The sequence below is a fragment of the Ambystoma mexicanum genome, chromosome 3p, assembly GCF_040938575.1.
Source record: "Ambystoma mexicanum isolate Mex_15411 chromosome 3p, UKY_AmexF1_1, whole genome shotgun sequence".
Classification (NCBI taxonomy): Eukaryota; Metazoa; Chordata; class Amphibia; order Caudata; family Ambystomatidae; genus Ambystoma; species Ambystoma mexicanum.
The window spans coordinates 518,966,585-518,989,272 of record NC_090925.1 but is presented as its reverse complement, the minus strand read 5'-3'; the positions used below and the strand labels follow the sequence as shown (position 1 = coordinate 518,989,272).

Below are 22,688 nucleotides of genomic sequence, written 5' to 3'. Positions count from 1 at the left end.
AGAAAGCACTGTAGAAGAACACATATGAGTGTGCACTTAGAATATGCATTGAGTCATCCATTATTTGGTCACACCCACATTGCCCAAAGGTGAGAGCCACAGAGATATCCTGTGACTGAACGTTTTGCCCATGGTTTAAGGAACAAGTGCCCCAGACATACCCAATCACTAAACCCCACCTCCATGATGCAAGGAGAGCTTGTCCCAGGGAAATGCCATGAAACCCACCACCGAATCACACCATCCAAGGAAAGCATAACTCATGATCCCATGGTGAACTTTGACAGTGTCCATAGAGATTTATCCTCAACACTGTGGGGCAAGGAGTTTCCCTGAAACACAAAATGACTAACCCCCTCCTCTCCACCTGGCCTAAGAATAGGGCCACAGCAATACTAAATTATTTTTTCATGGAATAGGGAGAGAGGTTCCCAGAAGTAACCCAGTGCTGAATCCGCGCAGTAGAGTATAGACTGTAATTGATTATGGAATAAACAATTGTAACTGTTACAAGACAGCTTTAAAAATATATTAGTAATGTTTTTGCCAGATTAAAGTGTGGCTATATATGTATATCCATCCATGTACACTTTAATCTGGCAAAGAACACATCTTCTACGCAAATATTTTAAAATGTTTACACATATGATTGAAGTAATTTATCAAACAAATACTCAATTAAGACATAGGACGACTATGTTATTTTATGATGCTCTCCCACTTTAAACCAACAACGCATGCATGCTGAGGCACTCTTTCAGAATCCCAACTCATACACTCTTGCCCCCTTCTTATGAAAACCTTATCAAATATGCAATTCTTTTGTCCCTTTTAATAAACGTGTTGGACTTAACAAGATTGTTGACTGTTAGGTAAGATTTTCACAGAACTGGTAAATCTTCCTGACCTGGGCCAACCCCAGAACATTTTACTTTACTAGTGGGATATTTTTCCATAATACCTCAGTGAGTGGGAACCGTTTTCCACACTCACATAATCTTTAACTCTTTTTATGGGTGTCATTTTATTGACTCTCCAGAGTGTCTTTTTAAAGTTATCCTTTTTAACAACTTATGGTCAATAAGTGCCTGTTGTTGCTGGGTTGCCCTAGGGGCTCCCCTTTTAACTTTCTTTTGCTAACCTTGAGAGAACTACAGTTCCCAGGGGTAGAAAGGATCGTTGGATCCCTTTTACATTTTATTCCGTGAAGCCAGCACACCCCACCTTATGTTGAGTGTTGGTGGAGATCCAATGTATCCCCTTTCACATTAAAACTAACAATTCTGTTACAGTGACAAGCTTACCTTCAATGGCTGGTGGCAGTGATTACTTGTATTAATTTGGTGAACCTTTACCACGGGCTGTGTACAGCTGCATTAAAGGCACCTAAGGGTGCCCATTTTACCAAAATGGCCCCCGACTTCTTTTTTCGCCATTTTAGTATTTGTCGTTTCTTGTTCCTTCCCCGGACTTCCAGGGCAGGAAATTCCTTTGTTTGATTTTTATCTTCAGCGGGAGTCCTCTGGACTCCCCGCCCAGCTCCAGTCCGTCTGTGAGAGCAGGAGGTGAGGGAGATGTCCAAAACTCCACTAGCCATTTGTCTTACGCCTTGCTTGAATGGGGACAAATCCCAGTGGGGGGCTGGCTGTCCTGATTGGACAACCAGACCACCCCTTCTTGTAAAATGCGGGGAGAGAATGCAGAGGTTGTGCTGTAATTACTGATAAACACTGCGAACCTGGAAGCTGAAGAAAAGTCGACCACTGGAACCAAAACCGAAGAGGAAGATGAAAGAAAAGCGGCTGAAATGATTTCCAGCGACCAGATAGCCTGCTGTGCAACCGGAGCCTGCTGTAGCCCTTTGTTCCAATCGTCCTGGGGACTCCGAAAACGACAACCCTGACCCAGAGCCTGTTGAGACCCACTAGACTCACGAAGGCCTGCATTTTGAGCCATCCTACGCGTTGCTGTGACCTTGTGTTGTTGCAATACCTCAAAACCCTGGGACCTCAAGCCACTGTGCCGTGCACAGTCTTCTGTATCTCACTTAAACTTTGTGGGCATCCTGGTGGATCTCCAGAGACACGAATCGAGTCCGAAAAGTCCCCTCACCAGAGTTCTGGACCTTTAAAACGACAAGAATTCAACCACGATTTTCTGTTTTCTTCTGTGCTCCTTGAAAAGGCACCAAATCTGCAGAACCGCATTCAGCCTCAAGGGAAACCTTGCCTAGAGGCTTCTTCATCGATCCCTGCTGCAAAGTTCCTTCTGAGGTCTTGTTTTCAGTCACCACGACAAAGAATCCACTGACCAGGTATTTGGCTGCAGACCCTGAAGTCCTGCTGCTGCAAAATCTTCGTCAATGCTGAGGTACTGCGTTGGCTTTGGTATGTACTTACCTTAAGCCTGTTAGGATTTCTGTGTAGGTGTGGGTTGTTTTCTGTGATGGGGAGGACTCTCATCCAGCGCACCCAGTCCCACTGCTATGGTGTCTTGTGCAAAGCCCCTGGACCCTCTTCTAACCCTAGAATTAAAGTACTCACCTGTTTACCCAGTTTGCATAAAGAACTCTTGACTTTTGCTACTAAAGAACCTATCCGTACACCGCCTGTTGGTCACTAATCCGAGTTACCCCCTTTCTGCCACTAAGAACATTCATGCTCCAAGAAAAGACTTTCAAGGGATTGGGACTTTTGCCTAGAAAAGAAAATAAGTGTTTAAAAGTTACTTGTAAAGAGTTGGTTGGAACTGTAATTCTAAGAGTGAACAGTTACAAAAGTTCTTACTTACCTTGGATGTGTGATGCACTATTCTTTAAAGTATGGTAAACATCTGTTTTGCCAGTCTAATAGAAAGTAGATGTGAAGGTATTTTACTCTCCTGTGATTAGGTTGTGCCTCTTCCCAAAAGTAAATTGTTGGTTTCAGCAGGTTATTCCTGTTAGGATACTTGTACAAGTGTCCCCTAACTGGGTTTTGCTTGCTTCGCCAGACTTGCTGCTAGCCTGTCCAGAATAAGTCTATTAGTTATTCTAGGTAGGCAACAACCCGAGTCATTCAGTAAAGTGCAACATTGGGTTTTACTTTCCCCTTCATTGCGAGGTTAAACAAAGTATGTGGGTTTTACTTACCTTGTGTTAGCTGTGTGCCATCCAAAAATAAGTTACATGAGTTACTGCTTACCTCCATCTGTGGTTCACTGATTTCGAAAGCACCTGTAATTGCATATTACATCCTTAGGTTTTACTCACCTAGTATGACTGTGTGTTATCACAAACCTAGTTATAGGTTTTTACTGCACCTGGAATAAGTGTTGCACTAGTCACAAAAAGTATATTGGCCAGTTTACTGATTAAGTGATTTGTACTAAGAGTCAGTGTATAACTGGTAGGGTCTACTGCCCTTGAATTACTAAATGTAATTGTGAAAAGTAACCATTGGTTTTTACTCCCCAAGAATAGGTGTGACCTATACTGAATGTGTATGAAAAGGTTTTGACTTCCCTAGAACTACTGTTAGGTATTTCCAGATAAGGTCTATACTTGGGTCTGTCTACCTTCAATTATAGTTTTGTGTTTTTATATTGTGATTTCATATAATATGTTAGTACGTACTTACCCCCTAGATTTATCTGGGCCTACCTGTATTTAAATAAATACTTTATTTTTACAATACAAAGTGTTTCAGTGTTTCTTTGGATCATTCTGCTCTGTCTGCGCTACCATGTACTCAGGTGGTACAGCCTTATGCTAAGAGTGGAGTCTTGTACTGCCTCACTTGACTGGTTTTACTAAGCCCTTAGTTGCCTAACATTGACTATGAACAAACTGTTACTAATACAACAAAGGAAAAAAGCAACACACTAAGAAAATTCCTTACATCCATGACTCACGATAGGATTAGGAGGTGGAAGTATTTTTGTAAATTGGGGGAAAAGGTTTTTCTGGAAATAATCATTTCTCATTGTCGATTGGGTTATTTAGGCACAATCTCCCCAGTGTGGCATGCACTGCTGATACTTCAGGTTTGAGTATATTGAAACAGGTCTGGAGTAGGCAACTGTTAGGGAGATTTATCACATTTATGCTTAATCCCCTCTCCTAGTGAGACCCCCAGCACTTTTTGCTGGACTTCTGAAACTTTTTCTTTCAATCCTAAATGAGTGGTGCCTTTTCCACTCATTCATTCTTTTGGGATCTGTGTTTTGGAACTCTTTTGTATTTCTACCTGTACTATGGCGTCTGTCTGCTCCATAGCTCTTAAAGGCATCTGTTTTTTTCTACTGCAGTACATGGCTCCTTATGGGCAGTGTTGCTGGGGACCCTTAGCGTCCTCCTTTAAGATTTTTTGTCTGAATCCTCATGTAATTACAGTTCTTAAGGATAGAGACTATAGTCGGAGTGATTGGCACATACCACCTTTAGTGGAGTACCAAAGGGCTACCTAGTATCCACTTTCTCTCTGCTTCTGTGACTTTTTAGTCACATAGATCTCCTAGTTATAGCTGGTAGCAATGAATGTGTCCTACCAACTATTGTATCGTTTTTGTATCGCAGGCTATGTCTTTTTTTCATTTTTCTCTCCCAAAGTCAACAGTTTTATTGAATAAAACAATGAAACATTGTATAACAATGTCAAAACACTGAGGAATTAGACCATTCACATAGAAATGTGCAAAATACTTACACAACCACTGCTTTTATAAGACTAATTCTTGGGGATACTGAAGAATTAAAACTTCTGGTAAGTAGAAACAAAGGAAATATGAAGACATAAATGAGTGCAAAGAAAATCTAGAGCTATGTCCATAGCCCCGGTAGTGTATAATAGGGGCAACCCAAGTACAAACGTGGGGCCTCCCTTCTATTTTCGCCATATCTTTTTTCCCCATTACTAGCATGGTTCTTTGTTAGGCCTCCTTCTACCATTCTGAGAGGGGGGTGGTCAATGTGTGTGTTTTGCCTTTGGCGGGAACCCTCGGGTGTCCCCACCTAGGCTCCAGAGTGTCTGGGCAGGCAGGAAGCCAGGGTGCCTGAATAGGACCAGCTCCCACCGGGGGTCTGGCTGTCCGGAATTAGACAGTCAAACGCCCCTATCTGTAAAATGCTGAGAGAGATTGCAGAGGAGTGTGTGCTGGAAATGTATAAAAGGTGAGGTTTCTGGAACGAAAAAAGCAAGCCAACCACTGGAAGCTGAAGTAACCGAAGAAGAAGTCGACCAGAGAAACCTGCAGACTCTTTGCAACACTGTGAAGCGACCACTGCTGCCCTGACCCTGTTTTCTGTGAGATAGTGCGTTAGGCAGAACTGCATGCACTACCCTCTGGGACTACCACGCACAATTAGGACTACAGGTGTAAGCCAAACCAACCTTTGGTTTAAGTCTGTACCACACAGTTTTTGGTAGCGAGCTGAGCAGCCAGGCTCATCTCTAGAGTGAATGTGAGTAGTACAAGTCATTACACAGAGGACCTTAAATCACAGTGGTTCAAGTAGACACTTATACTCAAGGTTTCTTGGTAAAACACTTATTAATTTATTACACAATCATTTAGAAAACATTTCACTAGAAGGAGGCAACTTAATATTATATACCAATACAAAACTCTAAGATTTTGAGACAGTTTAAGCTCCCCTGAAATAGGAGCCAAATGGCAGTTCAGTTACTTAGAAGTGAGCAAAAAGGCATAAAGTAAGTAGAATAGATCACATATACTTGTTAGACAGTGCAAATAGTTTCAGTTCACCAGAAGAGTTAAATTCAAGTCAATAGGCCTAGGCCAAAGTCGATGGGCTAGTGTTCTGGATAGGAAAGAGCAGTTCTGGTATCAAACGGTAAAGTCTTTGCAAAAGTTCTCAAAAGTAGTTTAGGCGAAGAAGAATAATTTATTGGGCCACAAGCTGATTAGGCCTGCAAGTTGGGAAAGTTTCACGAACTTTCACAGCGAGAGTGGCGTTCTCTCAATCGGGATGGCACAGTACCTTAGTATGAAGAAACAAATACAGCTGAAGTCGTTGGTTCCTGGCAGTTCCTGCAGATCTCATTGTTCCTGAGCCTCAGTCGTTGGGACAAGAGGGAGGACAACAGGGGACTCATGCAATGCACGGGATCATCGGAAAACGCAAACAACATGGAGTGACTTCCGTTCCAGTAGCTGTAGATTCAAGCACAAAAGCTGGTGTCCCTCTCCTTGGTTAATCCTAACCAGCCTTGAGAATGGTATCCAGGTGGCTTATGAGTTGATTGGTCCGATCAATTCAAAGGGAGAAGTTATCCTTGAAGAGGCTTCTCTGTCGAGATGAACTTAGCAATTCGGACCTGGAGCAGGGCTTCACCGGGCAAACCAACAGTCCAGTAGTTGCAGCTGCCGTCCTCTTCCAGCTCTTCTTTGGTTCTTTCGTTCCAGTGGTTGACTCTGCTTTCCAGTCCAAGAGGCTCGCCTTTTAAACAGTTCTCTCCCTTTCATTCCAGCCTAGCTGCCACTCACCCAGCAGGGAGGCTGTCCTTGCCAGTCAGCCAGCCAGCCAATCACGCCAGAGTGCATTTGGGTCTCCTAGGAGACTAAGCACAGGGAGTTTCAGGCACCTCCCTCACTTCCTGCCCACCCCAGACACTAGACGCCAGAGGCGGTCTTCAGTCCTGAAGCCAGCCAAAGGTATACAAAGGGACCAAACCTAGTTTGGCACGCAGAGACAAACACTAGAAGGACCTTTCCAAAAAGAAATGGTGAAAAAAGAAGACCAGGGCCTGTTTGAACAAAGGGTCTTAAGGCACCATCTTGAAAAACATGGCTCCTGTGATTTTTAGCTACCTGTGTTCACGGTCGGGGAAAAATCATGGTAGTTCATTGTAAAACCACTGCCACCAGCCTTTTCTCTAGGAAAGGGTAGCATTTGACTGCTACATGAGTATTTAGACACAGGGGATACTATGTAACCCTTCCAGCACTCCATTGTAAGATGTGTGCTGGGTCTAGGAATTTGGAAAGACTAGCAAAGTCAATTTCACTTTACATTCTCTGGTAAACAGTAGTGTATCCCAGAGAAGGTATTTAAACCTTTTGGGAATCCAAAAGACTTCCCTGTGCCACTGCACTGAGGGTGCTGTGTGACACAAATAAAAAAGATGATGCCTATGGAGTTGTTTAAAACTCCATAACCAAAGAAATAAACATAGAAAACAAATAGAATTAAAAAGTACAGAGTCCCAAAGTTCAGCAAAAGAGTTGGGGGTCTCTAAGGCATAGAGGAATTATCACATTTTGAGAATTCTCCTTAACACAGTGGAGCTCCGAAGAGGACGAATCCTTTCCTTTGACTGGTGGGAACAGCCAGTCCCAAGACGAAATTTGAATTGAGCCATCTCTCGAGGTCCTAGGAGTTTGCAGAGCTGTGGAATCCCAATACTGGGAGACCAGCTGCCCATTTCAAGTGCATTGTCGTGGAAAGGCCAAATCCATCCAAATCTTTGCTGAAACCATAAGGACACTCCAGAGATCCGATCCAACTCGCCCAGACACCCTGATCAGAGCATGGGACTGCAGGAAGCGAAGAAGATTGACCGGGCGATCCCGCGTCGTTTGTTGGTACTGCAGAAAAGGTGCCAAAACTGCAGAGTAAACCAAGAAGTTGCTGAAAGTCGTGCCCCAGGTCCTCCCTCGTAACTGCTGTTGAGATCCCATCCATTGTCCTGCCTTCAGTCATCAGACCAAAGAATCCGGAGGTCGGGTCCAGAACCGCAACATCGCGGAGCATCGAGCATGAACATTTTCTTCTAATCCAAGGTACTGTGGGGAAAAAGGTATTGCTTAACCGATTCCAAGAAGTCGCTCCAGATCCTTGGAGTGCACGTAGAGGTGCCCAGCGTAACCCCTCCGTCTTACCTCGAATCAAGCCGCTGCTTGTGTTCCTTCACCATGACGGAGTGGACAGAACAGACGGAGCAAATGGAGTGGACAGAACAGACGGAGCGAACAGAACTAATGGGGGAACGGAGGGAGTGGACGGAACAGAGGGAGTGGATGATGGAACGGAGGTAGTGGACGAAGCGGATGGAGTGGACGAAACAGATGGAACAGATAGAGCAGATGAAATGAAGTGGATAAAGTGACGGAATAGGGAAATAGGTGGTACCGGAGAGAACTGGATGAAAAGACCAGAATGGATGGAGCGTCTGACTTAGAGCCAGCGTCCAAACAGTAGTGTTTGCAGAAAGCCGAAGGGGTGGTCCAGGTGGGCGCCCTGCTGATGACCTGCCACAGGACGGTCTCTGGAATGTGACGGCAGTGGCTTTGGCTCTGACAGCGTGGGCATGCAAGTTAGCTGGAAGTGGTTTGTGCTGCCCCTCATAGACCCCCTTGATGGCCGAAACCATCCACCTTGCTATGGAGGCCTTGGATGCCTGATATTCGGGTCTTGACCCCCACAAAAGGCGATAAATAGAGCGTCGTACTTGAGGAAGCTCTTGGTCCTATCGAGATAGAATTTCAGAGCATGTCGGACATCCAGACAGTGCAATAACCCTTGAGCATTATCCTTCCAATCAGCGAAAAAGGTGGATAACACCATCTCTTCGTTTAGATGGAAGGATGAGACTACTTTAGGTACGAAAGCGGGGTGTGGTCGCAGGACCACCTTATCCTTGTGAAAATTAGTTTGGGGTGCTGAAGTCACCAGTGCTTGGATCTCGCTAACTCTGCGAGCAGAGGTGAGACCCACCAACAAAGCGGTTTTAATGGTGACGAGCCTGATGACTGCGGACACCATTGGCTCAAAAGGTTTGTGCGCTAGGGCGCCCAACACTACATTGAGATCTCACACAGGGTGTGGTTTCTTGATGGGTGGGTAGAGCCTGGTGAGGCCCCGCCAGATGTCATTTAACCACCGGGTTAGAGGAGGAGAAGACTAGCTGCCAAGTAGGTGCGGCATGTATCGATTTGCACCCCGGAGTGAGCAAGGTGTGCCGAGAAGGAGAGCAGATGGTGCAATGTGCAAGTAAGGGGATCAATCTCCTTAGAGTACGCACTGTGAAAGACCCTAGTCCATTTACTCTTGTATTGGCTCCTAGTAGCCTTGCTCCTAGCGCCTTGAATGATTTCTAGGTTAGCCTTATCCAGGCTCAGATGCTTCAGTGTGACCTGCTCAGGAATCACGCTGATATGGCTAATTTCTGTGGAGCCGGGTGGATGACCCTGCCCTGCTGCTGCGCAAGAAGGTTAGCTGGGGAAAGCGGCAGGTGGATGGGTGGCCTGTCGGAGAGACTGAGGAGCTCCGAGAACCAAGGTCTCACCGGCCACCATGGAGCTATCAGAATAATGCAGAGGTGACATGACTCTCTAATCTTGCAGATCACCCTGTGGACTAGGGGAGTAGGAGGGAAGGCATATGTTGTCATGGCGTTCCACTGCATCTAAAAAGGCGTCGCCCTGGGAGCCAGGGTCCTGGCCTTAACAGGACACAAAATGCGGGCACTTCCTGTTGAAGCCGGTGGCAAAGAGGTTCACCTGCGGATGCCCCCATCTGCTGAAGATCCCCAGCAGGACCTGGTCATTCAATTGCCATTCGTAATTGTCCACTCCCAATCTGCTGAGCTTGTCTGCTTCCAGAATGGACTCCCCCTGGGAGGTGCATCGCAGTCAGGTAGATGATGTTCTCCAGGGCCCATTCCCACATGTTGACCGCTAGGGAGCACAGTGGGGGGGACCTGGTTCCACCCTGCTTGTTGACATAATACATGCTGGTGGAGTTGTCCGTCTGGATGAGGCCGACCTTGCCCTCAAGTAGCATAAGGAAAGCTTTGAGAGCTAGCCAGATAGCTTTCAGCTCCAACCAGTTAATATGAGGCTCCTGTAGGGGCCAGACTCAATGGACACTATGTTTGTCCAGCATAGCCCCCCAGTCTTCCAGGGAGGAATCTGTGGTGATAGTGACCTGAGGGGGTGGCTGCCGGAAGGGCCTGCTCGTCCGCAGCTTGCAATCCCTTGACCACCAGGTGAGGTCCGGGTGGAGCGAAGGAGGAATGCTGACAAGTTCCACTTGGGAGCCCAGCTCCCGATTCCATGAGGCTGCAAAGTGCAGCTGTAATCTCATCTTGAGTCTCGTGTGGGGGACAGCCAATAGGACCACTGCCATGATCCCCATTAAGTGTTGGTACCACCAGGCAGAGGTGACCGTTCGGTTGAGGAAGTGACCTACGGCCCTCTTGATGGCCATGATCTTGTCCTCCGAGGGAAAAACTCTCTGGGAGCTTGTGTCCCAGATGAGGTCTAGAAAGCTCAGGCTCTGAATAGGCTGCAGCTGAGACTTCTTGAGGTTGATAGAAAATCCCAGCTCATGGTGAGTGGTCATAAGAGCGGAGAAAGTGTGATGCACCGCCTCCAGGGAACTCGCCCTGATGAGCAAGTCGTCCAGGTATGGGTAGACGTGGTGGCCCTGAGGAGGGCCGCCACTGCATTCATTAGTCTGGTAAACACCCTGGGGGCTGAATTGAGGCAGAAGGGTAGAACCTTGTATTGGAAATGGCAGCCCATGACCCTGAACCGCAGAAAGGATCGATGAGGCTGCCAAATCGGGGCGTGTAGATAGCGTCCTTCAGATACAGGGAGCACATCCAGTCTCCAGTGCACAGTCTCTCCGCTATGAGTGCTGGCATAACCATCTTGAATTTTTAAAGAAGGAGAGATAGGTTGAGTGTGGCGAGGTCCAACACATCTCTCAGGCCAGCCTGGTTCTTTTGTATGGTGAAAATCCTGGAGTTGAAGCCCATGCCTCGCTGGGAGGTTGAAACTTCGACTGCCTGGCTCTCGACGAGTGACCAATTTCTGCCAACAGAGTTGCTGTCCCAATCTGTGGGAGTGGGGGAGAGGAGGGAGGAGAGGGAGGAATTGGTAGATGGCACCCCATGGATACTACGGATAGGATCCAGGGGTCCGTAAACCTCTGATGCCAAAACTGTGCGTGAAGGGCAAGCCTGCCCCCCACCGGAGACACGTGGACCCAAAGGGGCACGTCATGCCTTCTTTCCCTCTGAGGCTGTTGCGGAGGTGGGGGACTGAAAGAAGCCCTCCCCCTGACCCCCTTTTGTTGTTTGCGCCGGTGGTGACTCGGAGAACGGTCAGGCTGTCTAGACCTGTTCTTGGAAGCCCCGGAACCCGCCCAACGCCCGCCCCTTATCGGAGCGTTGATACGACTGGGTGTATGCGTTGGGCGTGGCCTTCGTAGGAATAAAGACTTCGCAGTTTGGGAACTGTTTTTGTGAAAGAGGTCACTACCCTCGAATGGAAGGTCCAATATGCGTTCCTGGACATCTGAGTTGAATTTAGTAGCCCGAAGCCAGGCTGTCCTTCTCACGTCCATGGCGATGCATATGTCCTGGCCAGAGGTGTAAATGTGGCCAGAGTGGACTCCATGATGTCCTGTGCCACCAGTTTGGCTTCTGCCAGCCCTGCCTTGAAGCGTGCTTGGCTCTGCACCAAAAGTTCTGGAAGGAAGTCGGCTATTTCCCGCCAATGTCTCTGGTTAACGGCTGTCAGCATGGCATCCGCGTTGAATTGAAGGTGCAGCGAGGCGTTGGAATAACGCTTCTTTCCGTAAGCCTCCAAGATCTTCTCCTCTTTGCCTAGCAGCGCTGAGGACGAGGTGGCGAGGACAACTGAGTCTTTGAGTAGAGAGACGCTGCATCGATCACCGAAGAGTGCGGTTCAGGGTGTGCTAACAGCAAGTGTGGATCCTCCTCCATTTCCCTATACTTGGCGTTGAATGTCAGGCTGGGCCGAGTGTGGCTTGAGCCACCCCTTGTTGGCCAAGGTGACAAAGTCCTTCTGCATCGGGATCCCGTTCTAGCCATGGGGCGTAGAGTGAGGAACTCAGCTAGGGCCCCCTGCTTCCGGTTGTTCTACCTCAGGTTGAGGAAGCCCCAAATACTCTGCCAAACCTGAAAGCCTTGGCTGATGACAGCGTGTCAGGGTCCTCCTCCTTGTCTATGTTCAGCGGGGTGTCAGGCTGGTCCGGAGCGGGTGGTGGAGTGCTGGGTACCGAGGGCTGCAATGTAGGAACCAGAGCCGGTGGCTGCTGCGGAGGCTGGTGTGGAACCGCCTGAACTGTGGGAGGCAGGGGTGCTGGAATCGAAGGAGCCGGCAAGGGCAGCAGGGGCTGCACCGGGTCCTGTGGCACTGGAGCCATAGGAGGAATGACTATAGGCACCAGCGGAGGGGCTCGAGGGAACATATCCCTGATCACATCCCAAAGGATGGACCCCATCTGACGAGATCTCATTAGAGTGAGGAACTTTTCGAAGAACCTGTCCTCACAGGCCAGTGGGGTGGCAGTTGATGTGTACGGGGAAGCAGGAGGCGCTGGGGCCGGTGCGTACTCTGTCTAGCCGGTTGCGGGGTAAACCTGCCCTGCGATGCTGATGGATAAGCTGTAGGCCACATACCTGGTTGACACCAGTCCCACCTTGTAACTCATTCTCCCACCTGCTCTGTTCCCAGTGGCGGTATCGGACAAGCGGCCATCTTGTCGAGCTTCATGCCACGTGCCGAAGTCCTGGTGCTTGGCTCACTGGGCCCAACCTCCTCCAGGACTCTCTGCGTGAGACCTACCTTGCACCTCAGGATTGGGCCTGGTTGGCGTGTTGCCATCGGCAGTATCGCTGGGGGAGTGCTGCGTGCAGGCGCCCCCTCGGACATTTGGCCGGTACCAGGGCGTCACCACTCGGGTGTGAACCCGGCAAAAGAACCTTGTGGTCCCTTAGCACTGTTTCCGGAAGTATCTAATGACCCCCTCGGCCTGGCGGCCGGTAACTGGACTAGCCTCGGTACCTGGGCTGGTGCGAGAACCAGAAAGGTTCCTCGCGCTCAGGCGTTTCCTTGGGAAGGAGTCACCTTTACATGGAGAGATGGAAAAAAAGCAGCCCTCCCTTGGGCCTTGACTTATGTCTGATGAAGTCCTTCAAGTCGTCTGGAGGCGACTTCTCGAAGAGCTCCCTCGACCGAGCTAGTCTGTTCTTCAGAGCACACGGTATAAGCACGTTGCACGCAGTACAACCCTCCCAGCAGTGGTCAGGGCAAACGCAGCGGAGTCAAAGAGCGTGGGGATTGGACGTAGGGAAGAGCCCTTTGCAGGCTGGACACGTGCTGAAGCCCGCTGATGTCAACAAGCGCCAGGGAGGAGTGTGGCGCCAGAGGACAGAGTACCTGAATGATAAGAAAGAAGACAAAAAGAGAGAAGAAAGTATCCGGGGAAGAGCGCATGGTATTACAAGGCCGAAGCCAAACCCAGGAGCGCTGGTGAAATTGTCCCGTTCCCGTTGACGTAGAAAAGGGGACTGGGGAGTGGCGCTGGTTTGGCGGAGTCAGGGGAGCGCATGCTCCCTGGGCCACGCGCCTCTAAATTTAAAGGGGAAGAAGGTTTTTTCTGGTGAAAAAGGTTCTGTCTCTCATCCCTAGCGAGGGACGTCCATGTAGTATAGAGGAAAGGGTATGGGATGCAAGAGTATATTACGAACGCTGAGGTACCTGAGGAAGGCACGTTGAACCTATGATGAGTATTTCTCTTTGAGCGTTAATCGCTTATAAGTGCAAAGGTGCATCGTTGCAATGGTGCGATTGTACATTTTGCCTCTGAAGGCACGTACGACGTGGTTGTATAACACCAAGCTTTGTATAGGAGGCTGTGAAACTGAGGAGGATTTAATCACTTTTTATTTATTTTCCCAAAGCAACTGGATTGGAGGCATCTTTGGCTGAAAAGACATTCTATGCCAACCATATCAGGCATGTCTCCACTGCTATGAATTTTGTTCTGTCATGTGTGGAGCCGCGTTTTATTAATGATCTGTGTGAGTTTATTGCTGCAGCTTTCAAACGGATGGCAAGAAAATGTTAAGCCTTTTAATTTTGCAGTTTTTAATATGACCATTTTTAATAATTGTTAAATGTGCTTCTCTATTTGTCTGTTAATAGTGAAAATCGAAATAAAGTATATTTCTGTCTTCAGCTGAACAGGTATGGATTTAGCTAGTCTCGCTGGATCAAGAGGAAAGAGCTATACAGCATTCTGTCTGGCCACAGGTCAAGTACAGTCTCATCATGGGGTTTTGTGGCATCCAAGAGATGCTGGCCGCAGGCTTCTGTCATCGTTCTCTGGCAAGTTCTTGTTTGGGTGCTTCAACCCCAGCAGCTCACAATGCTCTTGAGCAGAGAGTTAGCTTACATCTCTAATCTCCAATTACACTCATGTACGTGCTCCTGGTTCCCCAGTGGTAGCTTCTGCCTACTGAGTGATGCCTCACACCCTCTGTTCTTAGCTCCTGCTCATCGAATCTTAATTCCGAACCCTGCTCACAGGAGAAATATTGTCTGTGCATCACAAACATCAAGAGATAATAAAGGGAACTGAAAAGGTTGGCAAAACAGCGACAACCTGAAACCTCCCAGACTAAAAGAGAAGGGAGAATCAATGTTCAACTAGAGTTTGAACCTGTTCTAGACCCAAATGAGCAGTTTCCGATTTTCTCTCTCCATCTTTAAGAGCAACTTTAAGGGCTTATGGTCAGTCTGGGCTCTCATTGTAGACCCTGTAAACACCTTATGTACTGCACAAGTGTGACCTTTCAAAACTACAGGATGCCCCCTACCCTTATCACTTAGTTAACAAGCGGCACTGTGTGTGCTATGAAGGTCTGTTGTAATCCGTTGTCATAAAAAACACAAGTGCTTTAACACATTCAGGGTACTCTTTGGTCAAAAGAACATATTTAGGAAGATTATTTAACTTAATTTCTGCAAGTAGGGCTGCTATGACCCCATTGTCAGCCCAAAGTCAAAAAGGCTCTCAGCTGTGTTTGAGTGAGGAGGTCTTAAAATATTGTACTGCATTTACTTTCTTGGGGAGAGGTTGGACCAACCTAAAGTCCATGGTAGACCACTAAACCCAGAGTGATTTGGCACTTCGAAGCCTTGAGAGTCAGGTTGCCATGTTTCATCGCCCACAACTCTTTATAAAGGTGGCTCAATTTTGTCTGCCGAGTAGGACTGAAGACTATGTTGTCCAACTTTATTAAATCTCTGATGGCATGATCCACCATCCTCTGGAAAGAAGCAGGTGCATTTTTCAACCCAAAAAGATTCACCCTAAACTGAAAAAGGCCTTATGGTGTTATGGCAGGAATCAACCGAATACAATGCACAAGTGTGGTTCAAATTCATTTCTATTGTTGTTACAGGAAGGGTTGGTAAATGCATGTGGGATCTGGGGTAGTGACCAACTCAAAGGGGGTACATTCAGCTAATGGTGGCAGGACTGAGGAGTAAAAGAACAAGCGTTAAGGCTATTCTGAGACAACCTTTTGTCCTACTACAAATGTCCACTTCCCTTATTCCACCAAAGAACTCACAGTTCCAGGTCTCTAGACCCTTTTCTCACTATCACCAGGCAATTCACAGCGATATGGTATTTATAGCACTGCAGCATTCTTTTTTTTACTTCTCCTTGCTGTATTCTTTGGATCAGACATTGTTATCTTCTGGCTGTGTTTTGCCTTCCCTAGGCTCTGTGGTTGTAAACAGTGCACAAAGAAGCAAATGCCTAAGACTCCCCTATGTCTTAACCGATACCAAAAACAAATCCCTGCCTCAATGCTTTTCAGATGGAAATGATTCTCACCCACTAGCTAAGGGTCACTTTCCAATGCTTGTTCCCCACTACAGTTTATGGTATGCTTTCCTCCCCAGTGGTACAGGTTCCATAGATTACATCAGGCTCCTGGCTAAAGGCCCAAAAAGGCTAGCAATTCAACTTCTCTCCATCAGGCTTCCCTGGTCCTTCCCAGGATCTGGGTAACAGGCTCTAGGAAGCACTTGGCAATGTGCTTGAAGGACAGAGCTGCATTGCACGGCACAATGTTCTCAATTTTCCTTACTCTCTCTCTACTTGTACCAGCTCAACAGATCTCCATCCACAATTCCCTCACCATCTACTTCTGACTACATCGTATTTATTTAAAATTTATTTTTATTAGCATTTTCTTAGGTTAATACAACAAACAACTCACCCTCTTTCCCCTCCCTAGCCCCCTCCCCCCAAATCACATGGCTTTACAACATTTACAAGGTAGCTGAGTGATTACGACCGCTCTTTGTCCATATAATGAACCTCACATGTCCAGTATCCAAATTTTTTGTGGGCACCACTGTATCATATAATCACCTATTATCAGCTTCCCCCTGGATCCTATATGTTACCCATTCCATTGATAGTATTTCCCACATCTTATGTAGCCAGTGTGTTATCATTGGGGGATCTGAAGATTTCCAATGTCTGGCTATCACCGCCACGCAGCTATAAGTAGGACCATTAAGGCTTTTTTAACAGTTTCGGTGTTAGGCGTGACTCTGGGCCAAACAACCCACATAGATTCCCTCCCAATGAGAGAGAACGTATTCCTGGATGCATTCTTTTAATTTGTAACTGGATGTCATCCCAGAATCCCTTGATCTTTGGGCAGTCCCACCAGATATGTCTCCAGTTCCCTTAATCATGGCATCCCCTCCCGCAGTTTTGCGATATTGTAGTATACATTTTAGGAAGCCTTTGGGAAGTATAGTGCCATTGTTTCATCATCTTCTACCACATCTCTCAACTGTATGGACCTGGTCAGTTTTGGGATATTGTTCCATAGGTGTTCCCAGTCTTCCCCTCCCAGGCCATTTCATATGGCCAAGTATTTTGGGTGCCGCAGGCTAGCAGTATCAGATACAGTTGTGACACCAATTTTATTTAATCCCCTTAGGCTATATTCAAATCCGTACGTTTTAGGCCTATGTATTTCTTACATTCTTCAAATGTCGCTATTTCGACACGCCATGCCATGTCCGCCAACTTCCAGCACTCTCGCTTTCGCCACTGCCTAAGTGTACCTTTTAACATCCCTGGAGAGAATTGAGAATTCTCAAATCGGGAGGTAAGTGGGGAAGGGCGCGTCAATAGATCTCCCTTCTTCAGGCGTCGGTCCCATATGTCACTTGTCTTTATAACAACGCTCCGTTGAGCGCTCTGGGGTCTTTCCCTTTCTGATAGCCACAGTAGACCTGCCAGTGATGTTCCTGCTACTGCTCTATCCATTCATGCCCATATTTTGTCTAGACTATTCGTAAAACATTCACGTATCACTCACAGTTGTGCCCTTTCATAGTATCTGCTTATCCTTGGTAAGCCTACATCCCATTTATGCCTAGCTGCCATCAGCAGTTAAAACGAGGCTCTGTTGCATTTGTTTTGCCAAACAAACTTCGTTATAAGTTTATTGATCGTTTTAAAGAATATCTGAGGAAACCGGATTTGGAGAGCTTTACATAGATACAATAGTCTAGGTAAAGTCACAGTTTTTACTGTGATGATGCGGCCCATCAACAAAACCTTAAGAGGGGTCCAGTTATTAAAGTCTTCCCGTATTTATTTTATTGAGTTAAGGTAATTCGCTTTGTAAAGATGAGCGACATTGCTTGTCAGCTTTACCCTTAAATATGTTAGGTTACTTTTGGATGTTCGGAAAGGTGAGAATGTATACATGTTAGTCGTTTGATTTCTCGATAGTCCAAGTAGTTCAGATTTTGTCATGTTTATTTTTAGGCCTGACATCATCTCTTGCTCTCTCAATATTGATACCAGTGCGGGGATACATTTTTCAGGCTCTACCAGTGTCATTAACATGTTTTTCCCCTCAAGAAAAGATGAGAAGGATCCACACAGGCCTATGCATGTATTGTGTCTCGGATAAACATCTTGTTAGAGAATGCCCTCTAGCCCCTCCACGGCGTTCGCAAAACGCCAGCTCCCGATCCTAGATGGAGCGAGGTGTCCGGAGAGAGATGTTTGCTCCACATCAATTCCATCCTTGAACTCTCCTGGACAAAATAGTTTGGTGATACTACAGGCCTTCCTCTCGCCCTCCAAAGACAAGACCTATCCCATTCTGGCCTTGGTAGACTGCGGAGCTATGGGAATTTTCATTGATCAAGACTGGGTTGTTAGTCACCATATTCCGTACGAGACATGAAACACCATGCAGCCGGTGGAAGCAATTGACGGAAGACCCCTCTCTTCAGGACCCATAAGCCTGCAGACTAAAGAGATCCAACTTTCCATAAATCATCATCAAGAGCGGATTACATTCGACATCATTAAGTCAGCCCATTACCCCATGGTTTTAGGTGCCCTGGTTACCAAAGCACAATCCGTATATCAATTGGACAGCAGGATCATTATTCCTGGGCTCAGAGTTCTGTATGTCCCACTCTCTATCCCTGGACCCTTCCTCGATAACTCCTGAAGAACCTCCAAGAGACCAAGAAACACTGCTCATGGTTTCCAATATCATACAAGTTCCAGAGTTCTATCAGGCGTATACTGATGTATTTTCTACCGCCATAGTCCAAGCATTACCCCCTCACAGGCCTGAAGACTGTGCCATAGATACAGATCCCTCAGCTGCAATTCCCTTCGGCCGAATGTTCATCCTTTTCGAACCTGAGAAAAAGGCCGTTCGGGAATACCTCGACACCAATCTTGAAAACGGCACCATAAGACCTTCGAAATCTCCACCGGGTGCTTCGTTGTTCTTCGTTCCCAAGAAAGACACCAAGGAACTCGGACCTTGCCTCGACTATCGAGGCTTAAACCAATGCACCCTCAAAGATCGATACCCTCTGCCCCTGATTTCGGATATCCTGGAAGCTGTGAGAGGAGCCGTAATTTTCACGAAGCTGGTTCTCCGGGGTGCTTACCATTTAATTCGAATCCAGGAAGGGGACAAATGGAAGACAGCCTTTAGAACACCCTTTGGTCACTTTGAATACCTGGTCATGCGTTTTGGACTAGCCAATGCTCCCGCAGTCTTTCAGCGTTTTATGGACAGGGTGTTCTCTGATATGTTGTTCCTCTTCGTCATTGTCCATCTGGATAACATATTGATTTTTTCCAAAGATCCTCTAAAACATGAAGAACACGTTAAGGCAGTACTACAACGACTTTGTGAAAACAAACTGTTAGCCAAACCCGAAAAATGCTTGTTCCACGTTACTTCTGTTCACTACCTAGGATTCATCCTTAGCCCAGAAGGAATTGGCATGGACCCTTCGAAGGTAAAGGCCATACTGGCTTGGCCCGCTCCCACTTCTGTGAAACAGGTGCAATCCTTCCTGGGGCTCGCCAACTTCTACCGGAAGTTTATTTCTACCTTTTCTGAGATTTTTCAGCCAATCGTAGCTCTATTGAAGAAGGACAACCCCTTTATCTGGTCTACATCGCAGGATAAAGCATTCCAACGATTGAAGACTGAGTTCACACAAGCCCCCATCCTGACCCAGCCCGACACAAATCGCCCATTTCTAGTGGAAACGGATGCCTCGAACTACGCCATAGGGGCGGTCTTGAAACTGGAACTTGAGGATGGACAGGAACACCCCATTGCTTACCTTTCACGAACCCTGACCCCCAGTGAGACTCACTATTCCGTCCTGGAAAAGGAACTTTTGGCCATCCGCCAAGCCTTCACTGAATGGTGACACCTACTTCTGGGTGCTAGATATCCAGTTCAGGTCCGCACAGATCATCAGAATCTCCAAATCCTACAGTCTTTGGAGTGCAGGAACAGTCGTCAGGCCCGTTGGGCCTACTTCTTTGTCCAATACCAGTTCCAAATCACTCACGTTCCCGGATCACAAAACATGATTGCTGACACCTTATCTCGACGTCCAGACTACGCAGCCACCGAGGACAAGGCCTATCCTAAGATGTTTCCCCAAACTATCTTTGTAGCTCAAGCAATCAACCTCCTGGAAGAAATCCGAGCGCAAACCCAGTCCTCTGACCTCTGGAAGGAACTTTCAAGGAAGAATCCATGGAATCTAAGAGTCAAGGAAGAATATCTATTCAAGGACAATGCACTGGTCATTCCTACGCAGAAATTACAACACAAGGTAATAAACCTGTGCCATGATACCCCTCACTCCGGTCATCGTGGTATAACTAACACCCTCTGTCTTATACAAAGACAGTTTTGGTGGCCTCAAATGAAGACCGACGTACAACAGTACGTCAAGGCTTGTAATATCTGCAGTCAAAACAAACATGATAACAAGAGACCGGCGGGTCTTCTACTGCAACCTTCGCTGCCAACAAGACCATGGGAGTTTATTGCTACAGACTTCATTGTGGAGTTACCACCTTCCCGAGGGTACACGACCATCATGGTAACCATAGACTTGTTCACCCATATGGCTCATTTCATACCTTTGTATAAACTACCATCCTCATCAGAACTTGCTGGAACCTTCCTGGAACATATTTTCCGTCTCCATGGACTTCCTTCCAAGATCATATCGGACCGAGGACCTCAATATGTCTCACAATTCTGGAAACATCTCTGTCGTATTCTAGGGATCCAACGCGCTCTCTCATCAGGTTATCACCCACAAACCAACGGAGCCACGGAACGTGTAAATCAAACGCTGGAGCAATACCTTCGTTGTTTTGCCACCAAGGTTCAGGATGACTGGTCTCTCCTCATACCCCTGGACGAGTTTGCCTACAACAATTCCGACCATTCAGCACTCATGGTGAGCCCTTTCTATTGCAGTCAAGGTTTTCACCCGTCCGTTTTACCTTCTGTTCTTCCACATCCCACTCCAGTACCTACTCTCGACTCTTGGATACATACTCTCATCAACATTCACAAGGAAGCCAAGGAACAATTGAAAGAGGCCCAAACACGCACTAAGCTCTATGCGGATTCGAAGAGAAGACCTGCGCCCTCTTATTCTGTTGGTAATCAAGTCTGGTTGTCCTCGAAACTATTACCCCGACATCTACGGCCAAACAAATTGGCTCCTCGGTACTATGGACCATTTTCCATAAATGAAGTCGTCAATCCTGTCTCATTCCGACTCAAGCTACCCTGGAAGAAAATACACCCAGTCTTTCACACCTCCCTATTGAAACCTTACTTCCAATCCTCCCGAAAATCCTGCAGACCCAGTCCTGTTGTGAATGATCAGCTAGAATATGAAGTGTCCCGAATATGCGATTCCAGGTATAAACGGGGTCGACTTCAATACCTGGTTGAATGGAAAGGATATCCTCCTAGCGAGACAACCTGGGAACCAGTTTCTAACTTAAATACCCCTCGGCTGCTTAGAAGATTCCATCTCATACACCCGGGCAAACCTGTTGGAACAGGTCTTTGGAGGAGGCATGCTGTCATGACCCGTAGAACTTGCCCCTTCTGGACCTCCTGGTCCTTATCGTGCCGGGGCTTGTACTCCTTGTTACTCCCAACATGGCCGCAACAAGCGACTTGCCTCACACCAGCCTTCACGTTGCACACGGCAAGTCCTATAAATTGGCCACGCCCCCGCGTGTCTCAACACTATCATTAGTTAGTGACTTGACATGGGTGTGCTGTTCGGCGAATCTTCTATCCAAGATCCTGGTTTCCTTCCTCCTTCCTTTCCCTTTCACTCTATTCGACTCCTGGAATCCCCATTCTTAGCGACCGCTACCTACTTTCCTGGACATCCTGGAACAGCGGCCTTCCCGGAACTCTGAATGCGCTCTGCAGCCGGACGAGACTCGAGCGAGTCTATACACGACCCGATCTGTCCACAAGAGGAATCCTCCCGTGGAACAGAGAAAGATGCGATCCCAGGTGAGACAGGGGGAGATTTACAACAAATTCCTTCTAGACATACTATAGAGAGGAGTGCCGAGGCCCCGCTAGGCAGGGAAGGAAACCATGGGAGTGGTCGGACCCAAGAGGGTGGAAAGACTATGTGGGTGCTACGTCTTCTTCCAAGCAGAGAATGGAGAGGCCTTCTGTACATGTAGTAGCTCTATGCCATTTACCTTCCCAAGTAAACAAGATACAAAATGGAAATAATTTCTTTGTCGGACAAAGCCCTGGTGACAGGCCCCATCGCTCTCCTCTTCTGAGCGTAATTGCGGTCAAGTCCTGAAAAAGTATTACCTTTGATCCATTGACAGCAATGTCCATTTGACTGCGCGCCGCCTTGAGAATTCCTTCTTTGACATCTCTGGGCCTGTCCCTCTGACCCGACCTCCTCTGGCCCACCTTGTGAATTCGGTCTATACGTATATCTTCCATTACATTGTGTTACTGTTTTTAAATCGGTGTCAGTGGTTGTTTCAGCCAAACGTTTTATCCTGATATTTGGCCTCAGAGTGATTTCCCAAATCTTCTGTTTGAAATTCCAGATTGTGCGTAGCAATGGAGATTTGTTCCAGCAGTTCTGAATTCTGCCTTACCTCATCGGAGACCACTGAGAAGCCTTGTTCCGTAATGTCTACCATATTCCCTAAAGTGTTGATATCCACCTTGATTTCCTTCAGGGAATTCTTTAGGTCTTCCTTAAGACTTGACATTTGATCCTGAAGAGTAGCAGTCATCCTCTCTTCCAAACCTCTAATACAGGCCTTCAGGTCCTCCTTATTGAGCGACGGGTCTCCAAACTGGTCCGGGGATTCTGCCCCCCCCCCTACTCTCTCTCCCCTTCTCACAGACATCTCTTCAGCGTGTTGTCGCCAGCACCGTTCTAGCTGGCCCTCCTTCGCGCCTCGAGTCACCCTGTTTCTAGCAGGGGTCGCCTTCACTTTTGATCCTGGCATCTAGTGG

The 22,688-nt window shown here is 47.2% G+C and overlaps 1 protein-coding gene across 5 annotated transcripts in view; it reads right to left on the bottom strand.

Moving 5' to 3' along the window:
• The window catches only part of ELMO2 (engulfment and cell motility 2), a 1,054,165-nt gene that overhangs the window by 280,266 nt on the left and 751,211 nt on the right, over nt 1-22,688 (bottom strand). The gene's annotated exons all lie outside the window — the stretch shown is intronic.